General features: G+C 43.4%; 1 protein-coding gene across 2 annotated transcripts in view; it reads right to left on the bottom strand.

Annotated features, from left to right (window-relative positions):
* GLI2 (GLI family zinc finger 2) overlaps positions 1-24,315 on the bottom strand; it is a 187,714-nt gene extending 163,399 nt beyond the window's left edge. Inside the window, exon 1 of one of the 2 annotated variants that reach the window (XM_063161793.1) lies at positions 24,123-24,315. The gene's annotated coding sequence lies outside the window, so the exon portion shown is untranslated. Of the gene's footprint in view, positions 1-22,205; positions 22,266-24,122 lie in introns of those variants that run through there. The other variant, XM_063161794.1, reaches the window with a different exon arrangement.
* Between the last annotated feature and the right edge of the window lie 306 nt (positions 24,316-24,621).

Genomic DNA, 24,621 nt, shown 5'->3' on the forward strand with positions numbered 1-24,621 from the left:
GAACATTTATCCCACTGTGGAGCACTGTGCAAATTATTTTTCAAGTTCCTGCAAAGTACACTGCGTAGGATCCATAAAACAACACTGCTTTTATCTCTCTCTCTGCATGCCGCTCTATCTCCCGCCTTAGCATAACAAAGACGACGATGTTTAGGGGCATCAAAACAGATTTTTCGAGGGTAAAAGAACAACAGCCGGTGGCTAAATAAATGTATGTGGAAACGGAGTAATCAAAGCGCAGGAGATAGATTGGTGATGTCTCAAGCAAATCTCAAAGTTTTCCAAACGAAACATTCTTGGAAACTGATATTCTCACTCTCCTAAATCATTGCTCCATGGCTGGAAATCCTGCTTCCAGAAAAACATTTGGTGCTGCTTTTTGTGCAGTGAGGAATGTAAAGAATAAAACTCCTGCAGCCCCATGTTTTTATTGTGGTTTCTACAAAGCTGCACTGCTGGAAAAACTCAATGGAAAGTGCAGCTTTCTGTGGATGGTGAGGAATTATTTTTTCCAGGCGCACATGCGGAGGGTTTTGCTCGCAGGGCTGGGCAGAGCTCCCCCGGAACACGGGCAGGGTGTGAATGCGGAGTCAGCCACTCACCCACGCGCCGCTCCATTTCCTGGATTTAGTGAGTGGTCTTTGTTGGAGCTGAAAGGCTGCAGCTGGGGTGGAGGATACAAGTTCACCAGGGGTTATTTAGCTCCAGACAGTCTTCATAAAAGCACAAGTAAGTCAGAGCAAACTTTCTTTTTTTTTTTCCTTTTTTTGCCTCCCCCAAGCAATGAACTTCTGAACTCTGCTATTGCGAGTCGAGATATGACAGGACAGTAGAGGACTGCTAATTTGCATTTTGCTGATCTGCACAGCCCATAACTCACACAAACACACGCAGAGCAAACACGTTTCTCCATACTTCTCAGAAAAGATTTAATAGTGAAGCGTATGGCTGAGGTCTCCTATTACTTACGCAGTTACGTTTTCCAAAGCACACAATACTTCTACTATATCTGAAAACAACTAATACTTTAAAGTGCTCCATATGCATCAAGCCGGGGAAAAAATACATTAGGTGATGTATTATCCTTTCTTTTTTATTATGGACCTTTGCTTCATCACTAATGAGTGGAACTAAATCGCTCTTACAGCTGTGAGCGAATTCACACGGGGCGAGTTTCATAAAAGGGAAAGCTCTAAAATAGCGAGGTCACAAAGCAGAAAGGGAATAACTCAGACATTTCTGGTTTATTGATCTCCTGCTTACAACTGCTTGGATACCACCATTAAGCTCCAATCCAAACAGTGACCTGCAAAAGCAGATTCCCCAACTGAGCTCTGCTCCAGCAATACTCCAAATCTTAATGGCACTGTACAGCTTTATCAGCAATATGCTGCACATTGCATATACACCAAAACCTGTGTAAAAGAGGTCAGGAGCTCCTGTCACAAGAGATTTCCAATTGAAATCATCAGGTTGTCCACACTGGAAATGTCTATGGCTGTGCATCAGTCAGAGGTAACTGCTCGTGGGCTGGGTCAGAACGGTGCTTCTTTCCTCAGCAGCTGTCCAGGAACACACCCAAACTCTCCCGCTTCTATTCCCAGGAAAACCCACCTCATGGACTGCCTTCTGCACCTGGGAGCTGGGATGCCTGTCCCAAGCTGCTGGCAGGAGCACAAAGCTTGAGAGAGCTCCATGAATCCAAGCTCTACATGAAGCTTAAGGGGGGCTTTAAGGCCTCCTTCCCTGGGAGTGGGAAGTTGGAGCAGACAGCTGTTCTCTTTCATTTCAGAGTAATCAACTAAAACCAGTTTTGGTTTTTAGGGTTTTCTTTTTTTTTTGCTCCAGAGCAAAAAATGTATGGAATTTCCTCTCTGTGAGACCCTCTTAAGAGGTCTGTTGGAAAATGGAGTGAATTTTCACAAAATATTTTCCCCAAAAGTAGAAATGTCAGTTTGCACCAGCTCCAATTATATGACAATTCATTTCTTGTCAGACAACCAAATTTGAGATCCGTCTTATCCTTGGGCAAGTCCCTTTACAACCTTTTTTGTTCCTCTTAGTCAAACACACTAACTTCCAAACACTGAAGAATCTGTATGAGAACAGCCTGAAGAAAAGGTGGTGATTCATAACACAAGGGAAAACGTGTGATAAAGCAGAGGAGCTTATCCCAGCTGTTGAAAGGGATGTGCAGAAATCCATGCAAGATTAACATGCCAGGTTTCCATTTTCTTTGGATATTCAAAGAGAGAGATGCAATCTTTGCATGCTGCCAAACTCCAGCCCAACAGGAATGTGTGCAGTTGTTTTGACAAACTGCAGCTTACTAGAGAAAACTTAATTTTCACATCATAAACTTTCCTTAAGCTGGCTTCAGGCTTCATACTTGCAAAACCTCAGCTACAAAAATGTTATTCAAAACCAGGAAAGTTTAGGGACACCAGCACAATTCTGTGTCTGAACCACATCTCCAAAATCTAAAGTTTGGTTGTGCAGCTCTCAGTGATCCCAAGCAGCACTTAAGACATATGGTCTACCCAAGACCCATGTTGCTTTTCATTGCATGTTACATATATATAATTAAACCCTTCTGGCTCAACACAAACCAGAGTTTAAGATGCAGTTTGATCACTACCAGAAATTCTCTCCTCCTCTCCCTGCTCCCATACACACATGGCCCTACAACAGCTATCAGAATTTATGGGTGTAAACCATAGCAGAGGTAGACCAATTCAGGGGTCCAGCACTGGTTGGTTGCTAATTATTCCACCTCTATTTCTACATTCCTAAGGGAGTTTTAGTCTAGTGTAAGTCCCCAGCCTGCAGCTCTGGAAGTCATTTACAGACATGGCTGTGCTGTGTGTGGAGCACGTTGAGGCACCTCTGGGCTGGGGCTGGCCAGACCTGGGCTGCTCAGCCTCACCAGTGAACTGCCAGGACACAGCTGAACCTGCCGTATCACTTGCTCATCTGATGCCTGCTCAGAATGCTGGAGCTGCACCACACCAAGGGAACCCAGTGCCAGCACTGCCCTTTCCTCCTGGCCCTCAGGGGAGACGTGGAGGACACAGCTCAGAGTTACGGCCACTCACTCTGCCATCTTGTCAGAGAAAAGTGACAAGAAATGATTCATCCAGAGTGGACATACTGCAAAGACAGCTGATTTTGTGGACATCACAATAAATCCTGGAACATTTGTTCTGCATTAGAATATAGGATTCTGAAATTCTTGCAGACCTTAAGTCACTTCTGCAGTGGGGCAGGAGGGGACCATGAAGTAGTGGTCTAATTCCCAAGACAGGGAGCAAAGAGCCCCCATTCTCTGACACTATTATCAGGTGTCCTGATACCCCTGACTGTCCATCTGTGACTCAGCTTCTTAACACAAGCATCTGGTATATAATATTCAAGCATTTCTTTAAAGCACTTTGAGACATATGGGAAGAAAATACTTGTATGGGTGTTGATGGAAAGAAACAACATCCCTTAGCCCTTCAGTCACAGCTAGATTTGTTGTGAAATGAGAATGCATCAGGGGAAAAACTTCCATCACCTATGGCTCTACCATCTCCTCAGTTTTCTAAATTAATGTGCAAACTAAGTGAGTGAAATATGTAGCTCTAAGCGTGAGCTAGTTCATCTATAACTTATGGCAGCTAACAATAAATAAAATACTAAGTTTTGCCAAGGAAAATAACTGAAACTGTGATATAAGGCTTTTCTTGGGAAAACAGAATACAAAAGTCACTGAGAACCATGTTAGAACCCAACACATCAGAAAGCAAAAACAAACTAACAAGTCAGAGCACTTCCTACTCTAAGAGGTAAATAAAATAAACTTCTGTTGACACAATGCACCTTATGACAGAATTACTGTTCCATTGCTTATTTATTCCCTTTTTAAACCCCATACTTGGCTTCCAACAGATCTTGTGGAGAGACATCTTATTTATACATAAACAAAAATAAGGTACTGTTAGTATATGCTGCATGTACAGAAGGCCTAAATCCTCTCTTATGGATGCTTAAACTCAAAATCAGAGGTAGCACATAGTTTTTACATGAAGCTACAAGGACACTGAACTACAGTTCGCATCAGCAGCACTTAGTGTCCTGAAGCCATTAGCTGAACACAGAATTTCTCCTATTGAAAGTTTACATCTGTGCAGACCAAACTAAAGAGCTTTCTTTGAAAGCTGGAAGAGATTTCACTGAAAGCTAAATGAACATTATAAACATTTACTCTTGGAGGCCCACAGTGCTGGACTGAGGAGTAGGACTTGCAAGAGATAAAGGCAGGGCACTAGTATGGAGTAATGAAGGATAGATGCCCTGGAAAAGGACAAAAGACAGTAAAGAAACAGTGCAACTGTCAGCAAAATTAGCTGAAGACTTTCCAAACTTTAAATGCTGCTGAAGAAAACGAACACTATATTTTAAGTCAATATAATCTGATTCCATTGCCTGGTTTTCATGCACACTCGTTTATGTTTTCTCATATTGTAGAAGAAAAAGAAAGGCGTGTTCCTTGCACTTGGGCTGACTCCCTGCCTCAGTTTTGGCTTCTCCTCATGTCCTGCCAGAAGGAGGGTTTGGGTGCTGATCTGTCCTTTCCAGGAGCAGTGAGACATCTGTTTTACAGTAGGGGGAGAGCAGCAAAGGCCACGCACATCTGAAACTCTTTTGCAGTTACTATGGGGAAATGTAATGAGATAGACTACTGCTTTATTAATCAAACATCCACAGTAAATTAATCCTTTCACTGCCCAAGCTGGCTCAAGATTTTTCATTGCCCTCAACAGATAAGGAGGAAGGGCAGCCTTTTCCTTTCTTACACTGACAAAAAAGTATGCTTACTTTGCCTTATAGCCTGCCATCCTGCACAGGCTGGCTCTTGCAATCCAGGACTTCTGGGAGCTGCATTTCTGCTGCTCCTGCTGGTGCTTCATAGTTCCCACCCATCTCCTGGTCCTCCAGGTGCAGGTTATCAACTCAGACCAACAAGACTGGGAATACTCCAAATGCTCCAGATCATAATCCAGCCCTGCTGTGAAGTTAAAACTGGCCTGGACTGCTGTGGTGACCCCAAAATTTGCTGCAGTTTATTCCGAGGTATCCTTTCCCCCCAAACACTTCCTTCAGTTGCTCAGGCTTGCTTTTACAAAGATGTCTTTTACTGTCAAGGTTCAGAGAAGTTTGCAGCAACAATTAAAAGAAACCTGACCAGGTTTACACTGTCCTCTTGAGGAGTGCTTGCCTGGAAAGTCTGCCTTGTAAATGGGTTGGGCCTAAGTCTACTAATAGAGGTACAAAAGTATCATCAATCAACCTCCAGGGGAAAAAAGCTCCAGTGATGTCTCCTGCAAATGCTATTAGAGACCCCCAGCTGCATAATTAAAATTCCTTTTTAAAGTGGCCTCAGAAATAAGGTAGGGAGGATAATTGATACTCCTGCACAGCAGTGAAACCAAACAATTTTTTAAAAATAATTCTGGAGTCGTACTGACATAAATGATTTATTTCTGCTGAATGGAAACCACTTAGATTAAGGTGGCAAACTTGAGGTAGCTTAGTGGTTATGCTGCTCTCCTGAGACGATGGGGCCTGAGCACACATCCACTCTTGGTCTGGATGTGAAGAGTGGTTCAAAGCAAAGCTCTCCTCTCCAGGAGTGTACTCTCACCACAGCCCTCAGTAATGGGAATGCAATGAAGACACAATTGTTTTGACATTTCCCCACATACAAAATTCCCCATGAAAATCATCCACCAAATTAATCCATTTCTGAGGAGACCAAAACTGCATTTTTTAGCAAGAAAAATATTCATCCCCATGCAGAGGAGAATGAAACCCTTCAGCAGTTCTTTCTTCCCACAGACAGAGAGGATAGAATTCAGAAATTTCCCTGAAGCGTATGGACACAGACCCCTTCAGGGACAGCATGAGCAATACAAAACACATTTAAGAACAATAATAAAAGACACTTTCAGCTCGTCTCATTTATGCTCCAAGAATGCCAGTGCTTTAAAGTTTTCTGTCCTCCCTCTCTTCAACAAAATAGCCAAGTTTCCAGTGTGTGCTAAGTGCTACAGCTGCATTTGTTTCTCTATTTACATGAATCTGCCATCTTCCCCATGCTACCATTTTAGTTGAGGTAACTCTAACTTGATTTACACAGCTAGTTATCCTAATTTTCTAATTTAGCCCTTCTAGATTAGGAAAAGCAAAAAGCATTCAAGAGTCACTTTTAAGCATAAAGAGTAGAGAAACGAATCTTTCCTCAGTTACTGTGGAGGACATTTTAAAATGACAGACAATGCACTGTGTTCTGCCAGTAGGAAAGTGATCCTCTGACCTTAGTTTGCATTTCAAGTGAAGTGAAAAGCAGAAGAAGAAATGGGAGTTTCTAAAGAAAAGTTAAGGTACAGTATTGTAGATTTATAAAAGATCATAGACCATGTGCATCAATGGGAGCTTGTTTGTCCTGATTTCTTTGAAGCAAAGTGAGAGATTTCTTAGTGCAGAGCTGCAGCATAACTTTGATATCTATTCCAGAGACCGTAAGTGAACTAACCCCCAAAAGGTAACACTACAGCTCCTGGATGGGAGGAGTGAGGGAGGTAAAAGAAGGTCCTGATCAAAGAGCAGATACTACTGACCTGGCCAAGCTTGCCGTGCCAGTGGGGCCATCTGGGCTCAGCTGTGGCTCAAGGGGTTGCTCACACCCCTGACATCACCTCCACCACCACAACACCAGGAGCTGCTCTGTCACACCCAGACATGGTGCATGTGTGGAGAGGCGCAGCAGCTTTGGTGTATGGTTTGCATGCCTCTGCATCAAACACATAAAACACAAAAGGCATGATTTGAAACTGTCCTAATAAAGACTCTGGAAAACTCTGTCTTCTTAAGCAAACAGGGTTGTGCCCTAAACACTGAGCAACAGGACTACTGCTGGAAAAGCAGCCCATGGCTTAATACATCACACTGTCAAAAAGCTTCTCCCATTATTCAACTGAAATTTGCCTTCTCTTAAATTTCATCCCATTACTTCTAGTTACACCCCATTGTACCACTCTAAATAATTCTTCATAGCCTTGGTGTTTACACCCTTCAGATATTTGTAGATTTATATCTCAACCACCCCATTTGTCATTCTTTAGCCAAGTTATCTATATTCAGCTCTTTCGGTCTTCTCTTGTAAGTCAATCCCTCAAGCTCTCTTGTTACTTCTTTTTTTCTCCTGAACTCTCTCCAATTTGTCAATCTCTATTGTAATGGAGTGAAGCAGACCTGAATGCATTACACTTTCTGCAGTTACCAGTGCTGTGTCTTCAGTCCCATCTGCTGCCTCAGCACAGGACAAGCAAGCAAACCTTTTTTGGGGGTGTCTTTTTAGGTTATGAAAAGCAGCAAATTTGCAAGACCTTCATGCTCAGTTATTAATTACCGAGGACCTAGGTATCCCAACAGATGCTGCACCCTGGATGTTCACTCCACTGGATTTTTTCCCCCAGATAACCTAGTTGTTCTTCCTACTTGAATCCCATTTTAAGGTGCTGTGCTGCTTCTTGCATGGTCTCCAGAAGTCACCTTCCCCAAACGCTGACTCTGCCCGCCACACTGCTTCCAGACTCGAGGGTTTATTTCGCCATCCAGGATGCCACAATGGAGAACTCCTTCACCATCATTTCCACTAGTTCACCAGGTGCCCTCACAGAGCATTCCTATGGTTCTCTGATTCCACCAGAGACTTTCAGTTCAACACAAATTGGACACCACAAAGCTATGCAGTGCTGGTGTTACAAACCTCTGTGCTCAATCAAATGTTCTGTCTTCTACAACAGCCCAGATGATCACAGAACACACACTGCCCTGAGGGACCCCAGTGCAAAATGAAGCACAAACAGATGACATTCCTCCAACATGTGCATCTCCATAAAGCCAGTGTTGTTTCTCCCTGTCCTGTGAACACGTCCTGCTGCACAGCTCCTTCAACAAAACTGTCTGGACAAATCACAGGAGGACTGCTGAAAACAGCTGACAGGGGCTAAAACCACAACTAAACGGGTTCTCAGTTGTGCAAGCACAAACCTCACAGCAGGACAAAGGCCCTGGAGAATAACCCTGGGAAGCAGAACTTGTGGCTGGGGGAGGCACTCAAATCCCCTCTGGTGACAAGGGCAGACCTTTTGAAGGGAAATGAGCAAAGGCACATATGACTTCAAACTGAAGAGCTGCTTTTCAGCTTTCCTGGCTACTGCTGGTCTACCTAAAAAAAGGAGACTCGGTGCTTTTCTAGACTGTGCTCTGATCTGTTTGAACATCCCCAGTTTGAGAAGATATCCCACAAATCTACAGTTCAGGCGTACAGCAGATGGGCACTCACTTCTCTTCAACACATTCACTCTGTCTCATATTAGCACCATGTCTTCACCACATGACTTTTGAAGAGAAAAGCTATTTTGCATACCTATTAAAAATAGTAATTTTCCTCTCTAATTGTAACTTTCATGTAGCATCTAAAATCATCAGGCCACAGTGCTGCAGAAAATCATCTAATATGAACTTAGACTCTATTAGAGGCATGAATGATCAATTCTGCTTTTAAGATTACATATATACACTCAAGTTATTATAAAGCTCAGCTTTGTACAAACAACAACAAAGCAAAAGTCTTCAAAAACTGTGAAAGACAGTGAGGTCCCGAAGCCATGTCAGAGATGCATTCAAAGCCAGGTGGGACCGATCAGCTCCAGTTCAAGGCCTCTCTCCCCACAGCAGAAAGCGTGGAGGGGAAGGACAAAAGCTGACCCCTCAGGGAACAGCTATAAAAAGCATCCAAAAAACACACAGCAAGCTCTGGCAAGAAGTTTGCATTTGCCATCACTTAAATTAACAGCAAAGGAATCCCCAGGAGGGAGGAAATTTGGACTCTGTCCAACATGCAAGTGTGCTGTGTGAGGAGCTGTGGGGGGAAGAAAGAGCCACAAACAAGCACTGTGGATTCAGAGGAAACCAACACAAACTGCCAGCAACTCTGAGCCCTTATAAAGGGCAGGAGCTTGGCTTGACTACATTGACAGGTATCAGGAGAAAAGTTTCTTGCAGGTGATCTCAAACAGAATTACCACTGTCAGTCATCAACTTTGCATGAGCTGTCTTTCAAAAACAAAGACTTTAATATTTTAAAAAACCCCAACAAGTTATCTTAAAGTATTTCAAGAGTTTATGAAAAATAAAACAATCAAAAATATCACAGTTGGCAACAAAGCTAATGTAACACTGGGAATAGTTCCCTTGCTATCTTACACGCTGAGTTGTTATCTCTACCTACACCACATGCAGGTCATGCTGACTTCCAGAAGACTCAAATCCCAGTCAGCACTCATTTAGCATATGACACAAAGAATAGCTGCTCCACTCTTCCATAATGGCCTAAAGAGTTATGATGTATTCTGGATTAAGTCCTAAAACACCTAAACAGATGGGGATTTTTACCCCACAAAAGTCATTATTAAGTTAAGAAGTAATTTGGTCATGTAAGTTTAACTTAAGCTAGTAAATCAAATAACATCTTTCTAAAAGCAGTAAAGTGTTCAGAACTTAATCCTTTTAATTCCTGTTTATCCCCTTGGCACTTAGACTATTTTTATTCTATTCACTTTTGCTGTAATAAAATGTTAATAAAAGAGCGCAAGTAGTCAGACAAGTTACAGAAATAATGAAGACTGGTTTCCTACAGGTTTGGTGTCTTACATCCCTTCTTTCCCCCACAGTATTTTCCCAGCTTCCACCAGGCTGTCTGTGCATCTGTCTCCTTGGGACCCCTTCATGTCCCTTAACTACTCATGAGCCAGGTGCCTGCTCGGGGCTGGCTGTGGTTTTGTACCAGCCCGCAGGTCTAGCAGAGCAGAGAGCTGATAACATCACATTCCAGACTCCTCTTCTGCTGGGGCACTGGCTCTTCTGCTAAAGAGCAACAAATATAAGGCAAAGATCTCCCTTATAAAAATAGACAGTGAAAGTTTTATGAACTTCCTACATAATAATGCAATAGTTTTTCTAAGATAACCCATGCAGGTATTGTTACCAACTAGAACTGTAATACATACATGTCCCACAAATGCCCTGAAAGTAAGGTGATCTTTGCAGGCCACAGGAAGGGCTCCCTCAGATAAGAAAAGGGCAGGGAAAGCATTGCTTTCTGAGAAGCCCCATGGGAAATAATCAAACTTACAACCAGTTCTTTCATAAATCAAGAGGATCAGGTTCAAGTAGCTTTTCATGTGCCACCATGACAGTGTCACAAAGGAAAGGTCTGTCCCAACCATGCAAATCCTTAGCAGGGTGAACATTTCCAGTTTACAGCAATTATCTTGAAATGCTCCTGCCTAGTTGTATGCAGACAAAGCACAGGGAAGCAGAGTGTGTATCACTGCTTGTGGAAGGTTGCAGGGTAAGTCACTATTCTGCTCCAGTACAAGCTCTGCATGGTTCCAAGGCCCATGATCCAGATCTAACACATCAGTACAAACAGGTCACAGGGGTCCACGTAAGAGGCAACTGGTGACACACAAGGCAGGACGTGCCCTCCTGGTCACACCTGGTCTCACAAAGCAGTCATCACTCACTAGCTCTTTGCCATGAACCTGGGATACAAAGAGCAGCCCTGTGCCCTTGGTGAGCTGCCACATTTCCTGGTATTTCTAAGGGTCTGAGCTGTGGGTCCTGAGGGAGCTGGTGGGTGAAGTGGCTAAGCCACCATCCACCCTATTTGAGAAGTTGTGGCACTCTGGTGAAGTTCACACTGACTTCAAGAGGAGAAACACAACAACCATTTTTCCTCCCCACAGATACAAGCTATACAGTCAGCTCCCTATCCAGGAGTCACTCTGCCTGAGGCTGGTGGTCCCAGGAGGGCACTTGCCACGTCCCTGCAATATTTCTACCACTACAACACAGCTGGTTTGCTGAGTCCAGTTGAACACTGCAGCTCCCCAGGAAACATGAGGAACTGGGGTCCCAGTAAAGCAGGAGTTGTCAAATTGATCTGTCAGAGACCCAGTCCAGTGGAAGCCCTGCACTTACGTGGGATGGTACCAGGTTTCTTTCTGAACACAGTACACCTCATCATTCAAGCACCACACTCATAACTATACCTAAGCATGAAACACAAACTTTCTATTATTGTTTTCATAGATAACCAATAAATCTTTCATTTCTACTGAAAAGAGAATTACAAGCCCAACACGCTTAAGACACAAGCTGTGATCCAGCCTTCCAACATGGATTCAGATCTAAGCTTTTGTGTGCAATAAGTGAGCAGACTCATTCAGTGCCCAGTATGACCAGTCCACTTGCAAACTGTGACATCAGATGGCACACTCAGCACCTAAGCTCATAGGTGGAAATACCACCTACAAGTACAAGGTACAGCTGGATGCAGGTACGTGCATAAATCCCATTCATGGCAGTGTTAAAAAGAAAAAAAAAAAAAACAAACCAAAAAAAAACCACAAACCCCCCCCCCCCCAAAACCAGCAAATAACTCCAAACAAATAAACAAACAAAAAGGAAAAATAAAAGGAATACAAATAAAGTATGATGAATTTTCAGCAGTGGTCTAGCTAGCACACGTGGGTGTGATGCATGTACGATCCCTTGCACCATCTGCTCTGGTCTTTGCAGCCCTATCCTTTATCCTAACATTATTCCCCAGCAGCTTCTTGCTTATCAGAGAAGTGATCTGCAGTTCTGCCACTGGACCAATTCAACTCTCTTTTCTGCAGAAACCCAAGCAGTGGCTTTCCTGAGTTTTTTTCCTTGGTACAGTGAACTTAATAGAGATGTCGAGCACAAGTGCTGGCTGCTTCCTACCCCTGCTGAAATTGGGAGCAGACCTCCTGCAAGGAGGCAGCCCCAGGGAGCAGCTCTAATGCAAAGCAGCCTTTGCCATTCAGGAGAGCTGCAGCACCAGGCTGCTGCTGCCAACTTTTCTGCCACGTTCATCCTGGCACTGCAGATGAGGAGGAGGAGCGGCATCCCGTGGCCACACTGCCGGAGTGACGCCCGGCTACCCGAGGGGTGGCTGGACTCTGACCTCCCATTTAAGCACAAGTTGGTCATGAGTCAGAAAGCTCCACTGCTGCGGGCTGGGGGGACGGGCAAAACAACATTTCAGAGGCAAATGCCCTGGGAGCCACGCTCGTCACTGACGGAACCCAAGAGATCTGGATTAATTTGCCTTTTTGCTTTCAGTTTACTTCTTGCGACCTCACAGTAAACCGCTTAACCTTGCAGGCAATAAAGCGAGATGCCAGCATGTTCAGCTCATAGTACTCACACTATGCTCTAATCCAGTCTGCATGTCCAGTCCTGTCATTAGCTGGAGGAAACATTAATCCAAGACAGTAGAAAAGAAGGAGTAAAAAATTGTTTCTGGAAATGCAATTATTCTAATGGCAAACTGTGGAGGTTTGTTATCTAGACCCACAGCTGAGTTAAACTGAAACATATTATATTTCATGAAAAAAAGTTTTAACCATATGTTTAGTCATTTGTGAGCTCTTGATCCTAACGCACAACATAAGCTGCAATATCAGTGTCAAAAGTGCCTGATTTAAAGCATAAGAGGCAGAGTTACATGAAGTCAAGTTAAAATCACTTCTGCAAGTTTGTGGGCAGAGACCTTCACGTGGACAGACAGGTACAGGAGAACACATCCTAGGGTCTGTGTTGGATGGGGGGAATGGAAAGTTTTTTCATTAGAAGTTTTTCTGTGAGATTGGCTAGAGGGAAGATGATATAGCTGGGGGGGAAGACTGAGACAGCTAAAGAATAACACATGGTATGCTTTCAAAACATACAGCAACATGTGACATTCGTCTGCAAGTCTGGCGCTGAGGAGCCTGTGGTCTGGCAGCAGGAAGAATTTCTGCTTTTTATTTCTTAAATCATTGCAGGCATTTGAACTAAACCCCCCACCTAATAGTCTGAGGGGTGGAACATAAAATCAGATTTTACGTACTGTACTTTCAGTCAGCCATTTTCTCAGCGGATTTTTTATCCTCCAACTCAATTCCCACATCATTAAAGTGATGCTGTCTCTTTAAAACACAACGTGGTGCCGTGCCAAAGCCTGCAATAAGAATCACTGGCACCAAAACAGTCAAAGCACACAGCTTAATTCTCTACTTAATAAGACAATTAAAGAAGAGTATTTGGATACAGCAGTCTGCAAGTACCAACACAGAGCACTGATGTCTCCAAAGGCATGTTGATCTGAAGGCTTTATCAGAAAGCATCTGTCACAACCAGATGCCATCAACACCTGAGAAAAGTGTGAAATAAAGTGGGTTAATGTGGCTGTGATACGCACAAAGGCTTGCACTGCCCAAGTCCCTATTTGTGAGCATTTAAGAGGGTGCAGGATAAAATGCCCAGATGTAAAATTGCTCACAGATTAAAATAAAATTAAAATATATGTATACAGCTACATCTGTTGAAATACAGCCTTGTGCATATTACTCAAATTACAATGGTATTAAGAGTACTGCATATTTTGAGTATTCACTGCCATAATAATAGAAAGGCTTAGAGCAAAGCTGTTTTTAAGTACTGTGCTTTGACAGATGCATTAATATACATGGATGAATTGGGGTACAGAGACTAACTCCGGCACCAGTGATTGCTCATATGGACTCCCTTGACCATATCTGCCTCTAAGTTTCCAATCAAGTAATTCTCAGATGTCATCTCCTAGCAGGCTTCATCCTGCAGAGCTGAACCAAAGCTAGAGAGAAAGATAACAGCAGCGATATGTGAACTAATTAGTCATTTGATTAGCCAGCAAGAAGACAAGGTCCTGCAGTTCTGTGACCTAAAAATGCCACTGATGACCTTAAAACTCCATCTCAAGGGTGTCTGGAAATCTGTAACCTCCAGGGAGAGAGAGAGAAATGGGTGATGCCTAAACTGCATTAGCTCACATGAGATGTTGAAAGAGCACAGATGTTAAGCCGAGGATAGGTGTGACATTTGAAGCACTCAGCCAGCAAAAGAGCACCTGCAGCTCTGCACTCTGTTTGAACTGCTGCACCAAGGACTCCCCGTCCAGCCTACATGGGAGGTTTGTGGGACGAGTGGTTTAGCACACCCAGAAAGCACACCAGGACCACAGACCTCATCCTAGCAACCCAACAACACATGGCAAGAGAGCAAAAAAATAAACCAGATAAAATCCCCCAACTGCTCCCCCTTCATTAGAGCAGGGCTAACAGCCTGCCAGTCCCAGGCAGCAGCTCCTGGGCTACACCATGCCAGCAGAAGAGAGTGACTGAGCAAAGGAGGGAGAAGTCACTTTGAGGAAGACATCCCAAGTGGTTGCCTTCTTCACTTCCACTGGAGGGTCTTACACTTCACTGGAGATCTGATTCTGGCAAACCCCATGAATGCACTACTTATTCCATGTGCAATAACAGGAGGAGGGAGTGGGGTGATGGCAGGAGGCGGAAAAGTTGCACCTTCAACAGCAAAGGAGGAAGACACCAAAATGACCAGGGTTAGGGGTCCCAAGTTGTTCTGTGTCCCCTTCCTCAGTCTGACAGCTGGAGCATTTCATCACCTGACTGTACCCAAAGAACTAAAGGTTTCCAGCCTAAACTGAGGCAGTGCGTCCCTGGAAAGCCAACATCCAGTGCAGAGAAACCCACAGTGACCAGAAATGGGCCAGCCCAAAGGGGCAGCAGAGAGCAACACCAACTCACAAGCAGTGAGTTCCTCTCTACCAAGAAAGCCAATCTTATCTCCCACCTTCAACAGCTTGGGTGGAGTCTGATTCTCAGGTGTCCCTCTACTCTGAGAAGAGATTAAAGGAAACAAATGCATTGGCAAAGATGCTCCTGCCATCTGCACCTTGGAAATGCCCTCTGGAATGGAGAAGAGGAAGACCCCTCACCGTGCATGCTCCTGGGAGAATGGTGCAACCTCCAGCACTGCCCCATTTCATCCCCGTCCTCTCAACACAGATCTAGACTTGCCTTTCAACGCCCACTTCCCCCATGTGCTTGGACCCAGAGGGATGAAATCACCTCCAGCATCAGTCAATTTCTCAAAAGAAGTCCAACACACAGTTTAAATTTTACCAACCCCTGCCAGAGGCCTTGGAGTTATATGCAGAAGTAGGAACATTTTCTCAAATAGGAAATGGAGATTTAGAGTGCTGCAGCAAGGTCTCTAAAGAACTGCAAGCTTTGTTGGGATAATGCAACCCCAATACGCACAATGTTTCCCTCCTCATTCCCTTTTCTCTGCAGAAAATGGGGAAAAGACCCCAACTGCACACACAATAAATCAAGCATGAAAAACTGGCCATGGCCGTGGTTCAGAAACACATGTGCTGTGCTCAGCCCTGCTGCTCCCTTACAGCTCTCAGAAGCAGTAAGTTAAGAATCCAGTTACTGCAGTTACAAAGAAATGTAAGATTTCCAAATATGACTTATTGTGAATTGAAACAAAACCTCAAAATGCTGAAATTCTCCACAAAAGGAATTCTAAAACAATCACTTGGAGTCCACTGTAAAAGCAATTATATTGCTACTGTATTTCCTACAATGGAATTATACTTTAAAATTCTAAACAGAAACTTACTTCAACACAAAGCATGTAAAACAATGAATTGTTAACACTCTCAGAAAAATCCTCCATCTCTTTTTTCTGCAACTTTTTTACAACACTGACCTGGTTTTGTAGAAGATTTTAGTGTTGATGACTGCAGATATTGGAATATGATTCCATCAACGAGTCCTAGCCAGGAAATACCAAAGCTGGGGTTGCCAAAGCAACATAATTAACTTGATCACGGTACATACACTGTGTGCCACTTCCCAAATGGCCCTTTAACACCCAGCTAAATCCTTGGCTTGAATGGGGCATCCGAATGAGTTTCTCCTCCAAGTTCCTCAAGAACACAGAGCAAAAGGAGAAGTTGTCAAAATTACTGAAAGCCAAGTACCACTCTGCTCCCTGGCCAATGGTCCCCTGCACTTAAAGAGGTCAAGGAGCAATTCTTGAGCCTACTCCCCCAACTATGAGCTGTAGCAATCCCAGAAATGTGACCCTCTTGCATTTTATAAAGATTCACTTTTAATTCACTGTTACCAAATTTAAGAGGTTTGATTCTTTTACGGCATTATCAGTAAAATTACTACTGTTTGGGCAGGGAGGCCTGAATGCTGGTGCTAAACCTTGATCCTGGGGCCACAAACTTCAAAACCTGAATATGCTGTCACTAACTCGATGTGTACAATGTATCAAAAATAAGAATCTGTCTGTTCATATAGAAAAAAAATATAAAGAAAAGTAAGAAACAGAAAAAAAATTGAGTGATGGGCTTTCAGCCTGTCATCAGGCCACTGTGACCTCAATTTTTGAGAAATAAAATCAAAATCTATTCTTATCTTCAGAGATTCAAGATGTATTTATGTGTCAAACTTTCTCCCCCTTGTCCTTAGCCTTTGGGAAGCACACTAAAAATCATATCAAAGCCTGCAAACCCTGCCATCACATTCCCATTCACCTCTGACCCAGGATGCCTACAGCTCTCACCAGCTCCTCAGTGCATCCTCCCCGCGCGGCAAAGGCGGCGGGTCTGGGAGCAAACGGCTCAGGATGAAATAAAGGCCACTTTGCATAGCAAAACTGTGCTGCCCCGCTCAAATTCTGAAGGCCAGAAAAGTTTTCTTTGGAGGTTTTCTGCTTCTTTGTATCTGTGAAGGATATTTCACCACCCTCTTCCTCTCCTTACATACAAATATTTGATTATTCTCTTTGAAATGTCTCTGTAACATCTACAGGCATAGGATGCCGAATGCAAACAGATTGATTCTTTCTTAGCCATCAAATGTGCTTACACAGCAACTACACACAGCAAATGCACACAAATCTCACATTTCACATTTTAAAATATGAACATGCTGTGTTATTTTTTTTACTCAAACATAATGAATGAGCTTAAATATTAGAACTTGAAATTATTAAGTAAATCATGGCACCTGTAAAGCTTTTATTTGCATAACATTAATTCTTGATGGCATGTAAAACAAATTCATCACTCTCACTATATTGTAGTCTGATTTATGTTAGAATTGGAAAAAATAAAAATCTTGAGCACAAAATTATGTTGACAAGATGTACGTGCTCTTCGAAGCACAAGATTTTTTTCTTTTCTGAAGCATCAAAACAACTAAATTATGGGAAAGAGGGCTGGGAGAAAGCATCTTTAAAAATGACTAACATACTAGCGTCACACATACACACTCTACAGTTATTAATGTCAAGCATGGTGAAGATACTCTAGAAAATCATTACCATTCATAGCTACTAACAGCCATTAAATTTCAATCAATTCAACTTAACACAAGTGTACTTCAGCAGCCCTTACAGTTCCTTATAGAGGTGGCTCAGAAAGTCCTGTCTGACTTATTGCATTGTCCCCCGCACAAAGGGGCATTGCTGAGCATTGCTGTGAAAAGGAGCGATCTTGGTGTTGGGAAATGATGCTCTTTTAACACCGCTGCAATCAACAGACCTTGCTTTTAAAGACGGTGTGATAAAAGGGCTCTAACAGAGCTCCTCAGGTCAGCGTGGAGGGGAGCAATACACTGATTCTAGCTAGGAATGCCACTTTCCAAGCTGAAAAAAAAAGAAATGCTGAGATGTTTTCAAGGGGTTTTCAATGAATTTTAGCGACGGAATCAAACTGCTTAACACAGCGCTAAACAACTTCCAGGTGATCTGCTTGCTTGAATAGACTATAATCATCAAATATACATTTAAACAAAACAGGATTTAACTTCCAGAGACTGGGTATTTAAGGCTCTTAGTGATGAATATAAGCCACAGCACTGTAATATTACAGAATCTCCACTCTTCTGAATTGCATTGGTAACACGGGAAGTTTTCCCAGTGCCACAGCAGGAATTCCGCTGTGCAGCTAAGCATCCCCTGCAGATTGTGGGAAGAACCAGCTGGTGCCCTGCCGGGGGTATTTGCCACCTCCTGGCAGGGGTGAGGGACTGTGACCACGGGGGGCTCCTCTCCGAGGGGCTGGACCCGCACCGGCTTCCCCTGAGCAGCACGGCATCCCACAGAAGGGGTCTGTCTTGCTCTGGACAGATTTCATTAGTTTCATGTGAATGGGTTATCTACACTAAAATCCTACATTTCACAGGGGATAGGAGACGCTTTATTACTATTCCCCCCCCACCCCCCAGAAGCCCAGATTTTTCCAGCAGGGCTCATTCTGCTGGGCACAAAGTCCTCTCTCTAGATTTACAGGCAGCTGAAGCTTGCAAGTGCCTACTCCTACAGAACAGAGTCACTCCATGCACAGAAAAAACAGATGTGCCATCACTATAGCTGAAATTACAAACCCAAGTCCAGAGTCCCTTTTGTGGCTTTTAGATCATCCTTTAAAAGTATCAGGATTAATGCTACTATTCATTGGGAGAGTATTTAGGACTGTTCTACAGAACTCTATGGTTTTGCTTCCTCTGGGACTTAGACTTTGCATTTAACATGGGGTAGCAGTAAAGTTCTTAACAATTAAGAAACATCCAAGTAATCTCTCAGGCAGATATATGCTTCATTTTAACTCATTTCCCTACACTTACAAGCTGCACTAAATGAAATGAAATTAATGTTAAAAGGGGCGTTTATTGAAAAATCTTCCAGTGACAAGTTCAGAAAGTGCCAGAGTTCAAGTAAAGCATTCCATGGAAAATGTTAGCAAAGCTTAATCATACTGGAAGCCACATTTAATTACAGCTTTTTTAAAGTCCATCTGGGAAAAAAGAAGCGACTTAAAATATGTCACCTGAGATGATCTAGATAGTGAAACTATTTGTAAGTTAACAAAAGCATTTGCATCACAAAGCGCTCTGGGGCAGCACCACGGCAAAGCAGATGTGTAATGAACAAGGATCACAGGACCAAAACAATCGGGACTGTAAATAACTACTACTAATCTGCAATCATTTAAATTTGGATTTAATTGCTAGGCAGCAAATACATTTAATTCCTGAAGAGGTAAATGCTCTGCCGAATAAACACTTAAAGGTATTTAGTGACAGAAGCACCACAGTCAAGAATCCAAATGTCAGGAAGGCAGGGAAAAGCCAAGGAGCAGAGCTGGGGCTGCCATGAGTTCACAACTTTAAACAAACTTTTCCCTGGAAGAGAATTAATAATGTGGCCATCCCCACTGTACATACTGTAAGCGCTGCAGGAGTGACACAATGAGGCACATGGGAGGCAAGAGGGTAGTGACTATGGAACAAAATTCAATCTAGTGACTAATGAATAAAAAGTTCCTTTTATTTCTCAGTTGTTTTTGGTTCATTAAATTTTCCACAGATTTGCAGAGAAGAAAACGTGATCAATAAACCTTGACAAAAGTGAACATGTGAAATAGAGGAGAGAAAGGCACAGGAAGATAAAAGTGATATCCCGATCACAGATTTCAGAGGCAGATGACCAGAGCTCTGGGCTGCTGAATAATCTGAATAGACCATCATTTCTTTACAGCCTTTTACTTTCTTTTCCCTGACTGTTGGAACTCTTCATTCAATACAATAGTAAATGCACTAAAACTTTTTTTCTTATGCTAATGGTCGAAATCGGGCGCTCACAGTTAAAACACACTTCCCACCAACTTGTTTTCTTAAAAAAGAAAAAAAAATTAACCTATTCAAGTTAAACTAAAATGTCAAAGACAGCTTAAGGCTTACTCTCACCATTCCTCAAAATTAATGGTTTTCTCCCCAGTAGATACAAAAAGAAAAGACTTGAATAAGGATAAAGCTGCAAGACTCTTTTCATATGAAAAAGAACACTTAGAAAGTAAAAAGAAATACATCCAGTACAAAGATCCTGGTACCTACAGTTCTAATTTGTATTGTTTCCTCTTAGAATATTTATAATTGCAGAAAGGTGACAGCCAATCACAAATAATTGTGAAACGATAAGAAAAGATTCACCAGTGACTAATGTATTTGGGCAGTCATGCCCATGACAGTATCAGAAACGCTTCCACTCATTACAATAGGAGCCCAAGGGAGCCTATTTTCAATTTTTTTCTAATTTGGGTGTCCACTTCCAGGCACTAAGGCCTCTTTTTCCTGTAGTACTGAATATTCATAAATCCCAAACAATTTTTACAGCTCTGACCTTCTAAATTAAAGGATAATTTACCTGTTCCCTTTGTGCAGCACATTTCATCTTTAGTGCATTTGGGTTCACTTTGTTTATAAGAAGTTAAAGATTATGGGTTGTGGTTTTACAGTAGCCAAGAGCAAATGAACAAAAGTTCCGTGGCCTCTCCTGGACTACACACGTCGAACATGTATTCACTCCCAACTGGAGCTGGTCTGTAGAAAATTTGACCTGATTACCCACTATTTCCATTCCAGTCACTTGTGCACAAGGGAAACCTGCAATTTTGCCTCTTGAACTATCAAGATTGCCATGCAAGATGCAATTTTTCATTCCTTTTACACCAACCACCAGTTAGTTTCTAGAAGATGCATATATATGGGATCTGCTGTATGCACAGCTCATGAATTGTGCACACTCCATGCATGCACACAAATGTGTGTACATACATGCAGATATGCATAGGCACACATGTATTATTTGCCTTTCTAACACGATGCCTTCTTGCAGTCATTCATAGGAGGATTCATTCTTTGCTGTTATTTTATTTAGCGTTGCATTAATTAATTCCCAAATACCTACAAGTTGTTTTGGTTTTCTTTACAAGGGTCCTGGCAGCAGAGCTGAAGCAAACCCTAAACACCACTTAATGCTTTGTGGCAAGTTGTCCAAATGTGCAACTGTTTAAAATATTTACCCAGGTACATAAGGGGGTTGTGCAGCTCTCGAACAATGCCCTGGAATCTTTCCCATCAGCAAGAAAGCGGACAAAAAGCAGAGACCGCTTAACCTCAATGCCTCAGCAGCAAGTGAGAAGTGCAAATATTGCATTTCTATAAAGCCCTAGAAGCTTCATAGAAATGGAGTGGCAACTAATTAGTTTGATGCTATAGTCACATCTAATGTTCCTAAGTAGCTTCTTTGAAAAAACTCACTGCCTTGAAATCCTTGGCCAGATTATTAAGTGGAGGCTTTGTGATGGGGCAATAGATAGGTGTTTGCTCCACAAATATATACAGATTTTGGTGACTGCTTACTGAATCCACTGCCTTCACTAATCTGCACTGGAAACTTCACTATGAACAGAGCACTTCTCAGAGTACAAAAGCATGAAGTATCTGTGTACCTTTCAGACTACAGGGCAAACAACTGGCTTACAGTAGGCCACCAAAAACAGGGGCAGGCAGTTAACCAAGTTAACTTGCAAACAGAGAATGAGAATAATGAAACTGCTATTAGGTCATATGCTTTACCCTATCCTTAAACTAAAAAAGAGATGGGTCCAGAGGACTGAAAAATTCAAACATTCTCAATAGAAATAAAGTATCGGTTCATGAAAAATGTATTTTCAAGTCAGACAAAACTGTAGCAACTACATAACCCTTTCTGTGTACAGCTGATCACACAGCCCCAGAGCTTGTGCAGCTTCTATACAACTGTGCCACTGAAAGGGAAGTTGTGGTATAAACTTGTAAGATCATTAGAATCACAGAAAACATAATCAAAAATGGTTCTTTGACACTGAAGTTCACACTGCTTTTCAAAACAATGACAAAAATACTGCTCATTATCTATATGCAGCCAGAAGGCTGTCTTTTCTAAATGTGACTTCAGTGTGACATTTGGGAACACAAGCTGCTATGTATTGGATGTCTGAGGTCAAGTTCTATTCTCTTTTATCCAAGTATAACCTGGAGCAGCTTCAGTGAAATTATGCTAGATTTATATTGACATATGCATCTAGTTCAAATTCTTCTATGGCTCTAATTTTTCTCTAATTGAATGATCTAACACAAATAGTATTTGTCCATCTGTATACATCCCCATTGACACACTGGAGAAAAAAAAAAAAAAAGAAAGACACTGAAAGGAAGTTGGAAACAGTCCTCGAGATCTGTTTTCCTTTGAAGAACAGCAGTTGCATTTCTGGGCACTTCAAAGTCACATACTTTAAGCAATAACAACATTCGAGATGAAGTGAATCTTACCTCAACTTGCTTTAAAGATCAACTCTTTCACAAACACACACCAGAGGTTGGATATACACATACCTATAGATTAACAAGTTCATCTTCAGTCAATCAGGCACTTTGCAGTGCTACAGATAGGTCATGCTTTCAATCAAATGACAAATTTCCAGGAGTTGTTTACAGTGGAAAAGCCATAATGAATTTCATTCGCTTCTTAAAAGTTGTCAGTTTTGCAATAACATTCAATACTACATTTTTATTGCAATTCAAAGTTTGACAGGTGTCACCATTTCCTGACGTTACAGCCCAAATACAAATTACCATATCCACCCATCAGAAAAGCTGAACCAAACCAATTCACCAACTGTAGTTGCTGTATGCAGCAATTATCACGCAATTCAAACGTCTCAGCAGTATAAATAATTAGTTAATTATCTAGCACAATCCTCTTTTCCAGATGAATTTAGTTTCTTTTCTAATGAAGTTAATTTTATTAGATTTAGAACTTAAAAAAACCAAAACAAAACCAACCCCAAAAAGATCTCCAAAGTTTTTCTTAAAGCAAGGTAGCTAGAACAAGCAGATAAAATCAGCAAGTCTTACAACAAATCAGTCTATTCCACTTGTGTGTATTTTGAATTTCATGGCTTATTTACTTAACTTTTTTGGCACCAACTCCACAGCACATGCCAATACAGTATTTGTTTAAATGCTGTTTTATGCACATGCTAGTAACGCTTACTTTCAAATTCTTGTACATCCCAAGAGCCTCAGTTGAAAAGAAAAAAAAAAGAATAAAAAGAAAAAGCAAAAAAAAAAAGGGGATTAGTAGGGGGTAGGCAAGCTTTTACAACTAGCGCCTTTATCTGTGGCCGTAAAAATATAAACACCATACACCAATAAAATGCTAATTTCTGTAAGCACCAAGTTTTCCAGCACCTGGGGCAGTACGAAACGCGAGGGCAGCTATAGGAGACACAAGTTTCAGTGCCCCGGCCGGCGGTGACCCCACGCCTGGGCCTTTGGGCACCCGGGCCATGCAGCGGGGCCGAGCCGGGTCCCGCCCCGCGGAGGGGGCACCGCACCCGCGGCTCAGCCCCGGCCCGGCAAGTTTTGAAGCCCTGGCTGCAGGTCAGCTAAATGAATAAATAAATAAATAAGCCCGTAAACCTCGGAAAAGCCGGCAGCAGGACCACTGATAAATCACCCTAAGCCCCCGCGCTGGAAAAGTCAGGTTTCCCAGGAAATGATGGCAATCACTTGAGGCAGAAAAGGCATCTAGATGAGCCCATCTCCCTCCCCTCCTCCCTGATTGTTTTAAAGCCACCGAGTCCGGGGGAAAAACTCTCAACTCTCTAAGTCCTTAATAGGATTGGAGTCCGGGTCTCTCCAAGCCGCTCCTCATCACACAGGGATCAAGTTGCAGCAGGGAATTTTTTAAATTCCTCAGCAAATATACTTGTCGAAAGATTGCCCCTCCCGGATGGGGGGATGACAAGGAGGCGAGGGGGCAACTTCATTTTTCCTCTGAAAAAAGAGACAAACTCTATTCTGGCTTTGGGGAGCTCTGCCGTCCTCCGGGAGCCAGGGCAAGACGGTCCCGGCAGCAGCCCGGGGCTGGGACTGTCACCGCAGCCCCCGGGAAAAACAATGGCCGTGGAGGCACGGTCCCGGAGGGGGCTGGCGGGGAAAGGGGGGGACACGGCGGACACACGCGCGGCCCCATCCTCCCCGCTAACCTGCGAGCTCGGGGGGACACACGGGATGGGCCCCCCTGAGCACCCGCAGCGAGGAGAGCCCCTCACCAAACTGCACCCTCCCTCACACACACCCCCCACCGGCGCAGGGCAGCTCCAGCCAAAGCGGGAGGAGAGGAGGGGGGGAAGAAAAAGAATAAAAAGCACAATGAAAAGACACAATAAGCATCAACTTTACCCAAAAAGCGGAGCAGCAAGTTTTCAGCAGACGAGCGGTTGCCGCGGAGCAGCGCTGCTCCTCCGGACCCCCATCATAAACTTGGGGGAGGGGGGCGTGGGAGGGACTTTCCCTCCGTCCTTCCCTTTTGTGCCGCTCCCCCGCTCCGCTCCGCTCCTCGCCAAAAGCTGCCGCGGATCCCGGCGGCGGCGCGGTGCTCTCCCGGCGGCAGGCGCGGAGCAGCTCCGCGGAGGCGGGCGGGGAAGGACGGGGAGAGGGAGGGAGCGAGGGAGCGCTGTGGAGGGCCGGGGGCGGCGTGCAGAGGTGAGGGGCTCCTGCTGCCCATCCGCCCGGGCCGCCGGCGGGACACGGCGCGCACACGTTCACCTACTTTATGTATATAATAGATATACGCACACATGCACACACACGAGAGATGAAGTTGAGCAGCCTGCAGGAAGACGCTGGAGCGCTTTCAAGCCCTGACACAAGAGGAAAACTGGCTCTAGGGTCTGTTTTC

This window comes from Melospiza melodia, chromosome 8 (assembly GCF_035770615.1).
Source record: "Melospiza melodia melodia isolate bMelMel2 chromosome 8, bMelMel2.pri, whole genome shotgun sequence".
In the NCBI taxonomy this organism is placed as follows: domain Eukaryota; kingdom Metazoa; phylum Chordata; class Aves; order Passeriformes; family Passerellidae; genus Melospiza; species Melospiza melodia.